General features: G+C 43.9%; 1 long non-coding RNA gene across 1 annotated transcript in view; it reads left to right on the top strand.

The window, feature by feature from the left end:
• The first annotated feature begins 1,229 nt into the window (after positions 1-1,229).
• Positions 1,230-6,000, top strand: part of LOC141993489 (uncharacterized) — a 44,705-nt gene continuing 39,934 nt past the window's right edge. Inside the window, exon 1 of the long non-coding RNA XR_012640872.1 lies at positions 1,230-1,261. This is a non-coding gene — a long non-coding RNA (uncharacterized LOC141993489). The remainder of the gene's footprint in view (positions 1,262-6,000) is intronic.

Below are 6,000 nucleotides of genomic sequence, written 5' to 3'. Positions count from 1 at the left end.
CAGTGGTGCATCCCCTGTGAAAAATTTCTGGGGGCACCCCTGGTCTGTGGATTGGTGGGGATTTAGGGGGGAAGCCAGCGCAGGAGTGGCTGCATGATTTGTTTCGTAATGTCTCAGCCCCTTGTCTACTGGTTAAGGATGATGTAATTAACAAAAGAAGAGGCAACATAACACTAGCCTGTTCTCTCCAGCGTAGGGGTCCCCCCAGTGATCTGAGCTTTGCTCCTGGTTTGTGATGTCACGAGAATCCCATGGCAGAACAGCAGTCTCGCTAGACACAGCTGCTCTATTTATTATTCCATTAGTATTCCCCTCCTGTACCATTCCCTGCTAACTGTAAGCTTCACTTAGAATGCAGAGCAAGCAGCATATCAGATAAAGAATAATGATTTATTGAACATATTGGCAAACAGCATAGATAAGATATAAATGTACTTTGAAAACTCAGCAGCGTTTATAAGAACATATTCTGAGCCATTCACAATCAGCCTTTGGCATTCAGCTTTTTTTTACAACAAATATGAATGCATCTTTTGCACTAGCACAAACACCCATCTTGGGAGATACCTACAAACATACACACACACACACCCCTGCACAAGAAGACACCTAAACATACATTCATTCAGGAGCATGTTTATGTGTATGTTTGGAGTTGCCTGCAGACAGATATACAGGATTTTTTGTGCTTATACAGCAGATTCATTCATATTATCTGTGTAAATGCTGCATGTGTGGATTAAAAGTGGTTTGCAGTGCACACCCATATCAATGACTGCTGATAGGGATACTCACATACACTGAAACATGCATGTGATCACATGTACACATCCACACACATTTAACTCCTACACACAAAAGTCTGCATGTCACAAACTCATGCACTTTAGACACCTGTGGGTCAGATTCTCAGCTGCTGTAAATTAATTTAGCTCCATTGAAAATATTCTGATTTACACCAGCTGAGGAGTTGGCTCATATGTGAGTTAACATATATGCATGCAATTAAATTGCTGTCGAGACCAAAATATGTTATATAGCAAACCAGATTTGCACCATAGGGCATAGCATAAGCTTTCCTAATTCCAGCACTGAACTTTCTGTTACTCTCAATAGGAGGAAGATGAAAAATCTGACGATTATACAGAACTAGGAGAGGAAATGAAGATGTGAAACCGCAGAGTTCTCGCTCAGTTAATGGAGGGTCCTTGTTATAAACACTACCATTGCACACGAATAGGAGGTCCTTCCTTTGAAACAGGTAATTGCATCTGTGCATTCCCTCTCAAACCCAGCCTCTTTCTTGTCAAATACAAACTCTAATGCCCATGTGCCAGGGACGTGGTCACCTGTCCCACGTGTGCTATCGGCTGAGCATGCCACGTGTCAGTTTGATTTACAGCCAATGTAGAAGTGGGTCTCACCGGAGATCAAGAATTTTGTCATTACATTAAGAAATGTAATTGTGTCACCCACCACCAATGCCTTGAACACCCACTTGTCTGCTTCCCACACAAATGTCTGCATCCTCTTCCACGCTGCCCTTATGCATGGAACACCCTCCATGAATTGATTGATAAGTCTGCTGTGCTCCTCCTTCAAATCCCTCCTCAAACCCAACTCTGCGGTGATGCATCCAAAAAAACCAGATGGCCATGGATAGGTACATGGCATGCCAGGTAACACCACTGTGTGCATTCATTAATCAATGTGACCACCTTTTCTTCTTCCTCCTCTTCCCTCTGTTATCCCACTCCCATGTTGCTCTTTGTTTCAAACGGTATCACAGATTCTGTGTCTACCTTTGCTGATGTTAAGGGTCCAGCACCTGATCCGGACTGGGCAATTGAGGCTCTACTGTGATGAAGATAATAGTTTCCCTTCCTGCTTCTTCTACTCTCTCTGGCCATGCTGCAAACTGCTGATCAGGCAACACAAATTGTATCCCCTCTAACTCATGTCTGAATAATGGGACTTATTCCCTTCTGCTTTGCACCAATGCAATTCATCCATTGATCTTCAGTCACTGAAGACAATGAGGTTGCTACAGTGTAAGATCACCCCTAATGAATTCAGGTGCCCAATACTTGAACCATGCATTTATGGGTATGAAGAAGATCTAGGTGAGTATTTTAGTGCTTGCCTTGCAGCTCTGTCTATTTTGATACCAATTCACAGAGTTAGTGGGAAGTAGCTAGTGGGGGTTTTTTTAGTTAACATGTAGGAGTCTTCAGACAAATCCAAGAATATCAGCAGCAACTGCACTTAGCGGAGATTGGTAGCACTGAATATCTCAGCCCCGCTGTACGTCTTTATTCCAGGTATCTAGGAGCTTCACAGCATTATTACTGATCTGGTGCAGCCAGGGTAATTGTGGGTGACCATATGTATCGCCGTCAGTCCATGGCTCGGCAGTGGTACCTCCTCACCTCAAATCTGATCTTCAGAACTCAATATGCAGGGACTTTGTCTCCAAGGCAAACCACATATCCAACAAAGGCCAGCTGACCCTTCATACAAGGGAATGAAGAGTGTCAAGTTTTTAGCTCCTTCTCCCTGGAGGCATTTAAGGGTTTTAGATTTAATCTAAGCAGATTCTTAGTATTTTGTGGGCCATGCAGCATGGTCCTTGCAACTTAATCTCATAATACTTTACTTTGCTTCCTCCATCCATCTACAAATAAAACAATAAGAAAAGGAGTACTTGTGGCACCTTAGAGACTAACCAATTTATTTGAGCATAAGCTTTCGTGAGGTACAGTTCACTTCATCAGATGCATTCAGTGGAAAATACAGTGAGGAGATTTATATATACACAGAACATGAAAAAATGGGTGTTATCATACACGCTGTAAGGAGAGTGATCACTTAAGATGAGCTATTACCAGCAGGAGAGCGGGCCGGGGAGGGAAGAAAACCTTTTGTAGTGATGATCAAGGTGGGCCATTTCCAGCAGTTAACAGGAATGTCTGAGGAACAGTGGGGGGTGTGGGGGGGAAATAAACATGGGGAAATAGTTTTACTTTGTGTAATGACCCATCCACTACCAGTTTCTATTCACGCCTAAATTAATTGTATCCAGTTTTCAAATTAATTCCAATTCAGCAGTCTCTTTTTGGAGTCTGTTTTTGAAGTCTTTTTCTTGTAATATTGCAACCTTTAGGTCTGTAATCGAGTGATCAGAGAGATTGAAGTGTTCTCCGACTGGTTTATGAATGTAATAATTCTTGACATCTGATTTGTGTCCATTTATTCTTTTACGTAGAGATTGTCCAGTTTGACCAATGTACATGGCAGAGGGGCATTGCTGGCACATGATGGCATATATCACATTGGTAGATGTGCAGGTGAACGAGCCTCTGATAGTGTGGCTGATGTGATTAAGCCATATGATGGTGTCCCCTGAATAGATATGTGGACACAGTTGGCAACGGGCTTTGTTGCAAGGATAGGTTCCTGGGTTAGTGGTTCTGTTGTGTGGTGTGTGGTTGCTGGTGAGTATTTGCTTCAGGTTGGGAGGCTGTCTGTAGGCAAGGACTGGCCTGTCTCCCAAGATTTGTGAGAGTGATGGGTCGTCCTTCAGGTTAGGTTGTAGATCCTTGATGATGCATTGGAGAGGTTTTAGTTGGGGGCTGAAGGTGATGGCTAGTGGCGTTCTGTTATTTTCTTTGTAGGGCCTGTCCTGTAGTAGGTGACTTCTGGGTACTCTTCTGGCTCTGTCAATTTGTTTCTTCACTTCAGCAGGTGGGTATTGTAGTTGTAAGAATATTTGATAGAGAGCTTGTAGGTGTTTGTCTCTGTCTGATGGGTTGGAGCAAATGCGGTTGTATCGTAGAGCTTAGCTGTAGACGATGGATCGTGTGGTGTGGTCTGGGTGAAAGCTGGAGGCATGTAGGTAGGAATAGCGGTCAGTAGGTTTCTGGTATAGGGTGGTGTTTATGTGACCATCGCTTATTAGAGACTGCTGAATTGGAATTAATTTGCAAACTGGATACAATTAACTTAGGCTTGAATAGAGACTGGGAGTGGACGAAGTAAAACTATTTCCTCTGTTTATTCCCCACCCCCCATCCCCCCCATTGTTCCTCAGATGTTCCTGTTAACTGCTGGAAATGGCCCACCTTGATTATCACTACAAAAGGTTTCCTCCCCCCCGCCCCGGCCCTCTTGCTGGTAATAGCTCATCTTAAGTGATCACTCTCCTTACAGTGTATATGATAACACCCATTTTTTCATGTTCTGTGTGTATATAAATCTCCTCACTGTATTTTCCACTGAATGCATCTGATGAAGTGAGCTGTAGCTCACGAAAGCTTATGCTCAGATAAATTGGTTAGTCTCTAAGGTGCCACAAGTACTCCTTTTCTTTTTGCGAATACAGACTAACACGGCTGCTACTCTGAAATAAATCAATATTTATTTCACTTATTCCATATACCAAGTGATTATTTTGGCATACCCTTTCTCCCAGGCTCTCTGAGAATATTGGAAAATCGTCTCTACCCCGACCTCTCTTTGTGGAGCACCTCACAGCCCTCCTAACCATTTGAATCTCACCCATGACTGAATTCAGGCTGCCCTGATATCTCCTCCAGCAGATCTGGTTCCTGCGTTTGGGGTGCAGTGAAGGGGGATGCAGTAAATGACATGGTAAAGGGACATTTTTCCTATGGAACGTTCACACCAGTGGGTGGGGAAATGAGTTAATGGACTTGGATGGCTGCTGAAGTTATTTATCATTCACATAGACAGACTGTTGCTGTGTTTTCCCAAGCTAATGCTATGTTCCTTTTTCCCCAAATACAGTTTTCTTTATTTCATACACAGACATGGTGCTTGACAGTTGGGGAGTATTGTCTATTAAGGGCACCCAGAAAAAATGTTTCAGTGACCCCAGAAATTCTGGGTGGGAGTTTGCATTGGTGGGATTTGGTTAATTTTAGGAGGGGCCCCTTAGACATTTGAACCCGGCCCTTGTTGCTGCTGACAACGCCTGGCAGAAGGGTTACACTGGTCACAGGTGAGGCTGAACCCAGAATGTCCTTAAAGGGCAAGCTGCCCCCGGGACACTACACAAGTTGGAAAAGGTTGTCCCCAGATTTCCCTTCTTGTCTAGCTGCCCTGATAACTGATAATCTCAATGATCTTCCCTTGCTTCCTGGTGCAGAATGCATTGAGTTAAACTGCAAGAGCGGCGACTAGAATAGTGATCCTGACTGCCAGGCTTACATCTGAAAGATTAAGGCACAATCTAATGAGCTCATTAATTTCATTTCATTAACCAAACAGCGCTGTGGAGAACTGCAAATATTTAAAGAAGCCCAGCAGGTCAGAAATGCATTTAATTAGTATTGTCACGTGATGTTGAGATTGAAAAAAAATAATCCGTTGCTATCAACGAATGCCCATGGTGATGTCTCCTTTGTTGTTAATGTGTTTTCCTAGGAGCAATTTGAGTGAAACTCAGATCTATTTTAGGTACTTCTCTGGCCTGAACCAGCATAGTATCTGAGACCCTCACAATCTTTAATATATTTATTCTCATAACACCCCATTGACATAGGGAAGTACTGCTCGCCCCAATCTCTAGGTGGGGAACCAAGGCACAGAGAGGCTAATTGACTTTCCCAAGGCCCCACAGGAAGTTTGTGGCAGAGCAGGGAACTGATCCTGGCTCTTTTGAGTTTGCCCTAACCAGTGGCCCATCCTTCTTCTCTTAGGACTCAGACTCCTGGACGGAGACACTGATGGTGCTCTGTTAGTTAGGCAGGTGGCAGCCTATGCTAGCCAGTGGGATAGGCACCTGTCTCTGCTAGTGAATCTTAGCTGTGAACCCTCTCTTGGCCGTAGGTGTCATTTTAGCAAGAAGCTGGAGGGCAAGGTAGGGGGAGGGAAGAAAGAGGACAACCTCCTCCCTCACTGTAGCCCAGTGCTTAGGGTACTTACCTGGGTGAATGCTTGAATCGGCAGGCTAGAGTCATTCTCTTGCTTGTGTAATCT

The sequence above is a fragment of the Natator depressus genome, chromosome 9, assembly GCF_965152275.1.
Source record: "Natator depressus isolate rNatDep1 chromosome 9, rNatDep2.hap1, whole genome shotgun sequence".
NCBI lineage: Eukaryota > Metazoa > Chordata > Testudines > Cheloniidae > Natator > Natator depressus.
The sequence above is the reverse complement of the archived record's forward strand: the minus strand, read 5'-3'. Positions and strand labels throughout refer to the sequence as shown.